Here is a 1,784-nt window from a genome sequence, read left to right on the forward strand (position 1 = left end):
AAAAAGGCGATGAAAGCGAGAGAGCAGGATGATGCCTATAAAATAAGGAAGCTAGAAACTTCTCTTTTGCCTGCCACGTGACACAAGAACAAAAGAGAATCGGATGAAGCTGAAATGCCTTTTCATACTTGGACGGAGAAACTTTTCCATAGGATGTCACTGAGGCTAAGAAGTCAACAAGAGTGACTGAGGGATCAGACCTTTGTCTGGGCAACAATACTATCCAGAGTTTCAATGGTTAATGAGTAAAAACACCCCAAAAAACTTGGAGCAAGCTTTAAAATCTTTGGTTTCAGGATTTAAGCTTACTATAAGAGCCTGGGTAGCTCAGTTGGTAGAGCATCAGACTTTTAATCTGAGGGTCCAGGGTTCAAGTCCCTGTTCAGGCGGTTGTTGTTTTTGGGGCTGGACCCAATGGTTTCTTCCAACCCTAACGTCTCCTGTCTATGGCAGGAGGGAAGGGTGACAGTAAGCTTATCCCAGTTCTACCTACTAGGGATTGTGCAGCTGCCCCTTAAGGACCTGTCGTTGTTCCCAGTTGAGTCAATATATTAGACTAAATGGCTCATAGTGTCATAGTTATTAGGGGCTGGAAGGGACCTTACCAATTGCTCGGTCCAGCTCCCCTGCACAGGAAAAGACCACTGAGATCAAATGACCCCAGCAAGGTGGGCATCAAGACATTTTTTGAAGATCACCAGGGTGGGTGACTGTACCACCTCTGCAGGGAGCCTTATAAAGAAGTTTTTCCTTATGTCTAGCCTGAAGCAATCTTCAATCAGCTTGTGTCCATTCTTTCTTGTCCTCGGACCTTGGTGAATAGATGCTCCCCCAAACCTTGGCATACACCGCGATGTACTTATATAGGCTGCAACCAAGTCCCCCCTGAGCCTTTTCTTCTCCAGTCTGAACAACCCCAAGTCCCTCAGCCTCTCCTCATTCATCTTGGTCTCTAATCATGCATGTGGCCTTCCTCTGGACTCTCTCTCAAGCTTCTCCACATCCTTCCTGAAGCATGATAACCTGAACATGATCCGGCATGGCAGTTTTTCGGTGCCTATAGAGAGAAGGGGTCTTCAGACTGCGTGGCGATAAACCACCCTACATTGTCTTTACCCACATGTGGAGTGGGGACAAGGGGAGGATGCAACAGGAAGGGTGGCCAAGGGGGGAGTGACATAAAGTAGTTGCTATGTCTAATGCTTTTCAGCACTTGTGATTGCTACTTATCTCCTCATTCAGGGGATTGTGCATACACGCAGATGTCTGTGGACATTGGTTTGAATCATCACTGTTAAGTCTGCCCATCCGGTTGTCTATGGGAGCTCGCAGAGGAGCAAGGACAGGAGCTGGATCTTCTTACAATTAGATTGCAAGTGCACCACTTCCTTTTGGCTAATGGATTCAGCCCTTTACCTCCCATGACAGATTCCCTCGGCCTTAGATCCTGCAGTAACTGGTTCAGTCTCTGTGGATAACTCGGCCAACATATCATTAAACTGACTTGAGAGACTTTACATCCCATGGATTTGAAAGCGAAAGTTCTTCGGTGAGCCTGGTCACCTTAAAACCAACCTGATTACTCCCCACCCTTGCCTGTTTATAAAAGTTGCATTATTCAGCCACAGAGCAGAAACAAGTCCATGCGACTCATCAGTTGACAGCCAGTCCCACACTATAAATAACAAAGATCCTATGTCTCTAGGACATATCCTACCTGACAGCTACCTATCGCTGTAGTGGTACAGAAGTAGCTTGTGAGCAAGTCACGGGCTGCCTCTGCA

At 46.7% G+C, this 1,784-nt stretch overlaps 1 non-coding gene across 1 annotated transcript; it reads left to right on the forward strand.

Moving 5' to 3' along the window:
* The first annotated feature begins 316 nt into the window (after nt 1–316).
* On the forward strand, nt 317–389 carry TRNAK-UUU (transfer RNA lysine (anticodon UUU)). Its single transcript has one exon. It is a non-coding gene; the product is annotated as a tRNA-Lys (tRNA).
* Nucleotides 390–1,784: the final 1,395 nt, after the last annotated feature.

The sequence above is a fragment of the Alligator mississippiensis genome, chromosome 4 (genome assembly GCF_030867095.1).
Source record: "Alligator mississippiensis isolate rAllMis1 chromosome 4, rAllMis1, whole genome shotgun sequence".
Taxonomy (NCBI): Eukaryota; Metazoa; Chordata; order Crocodylia; family Alligatoridae; genus Alligator; species Alligator mississippiensis.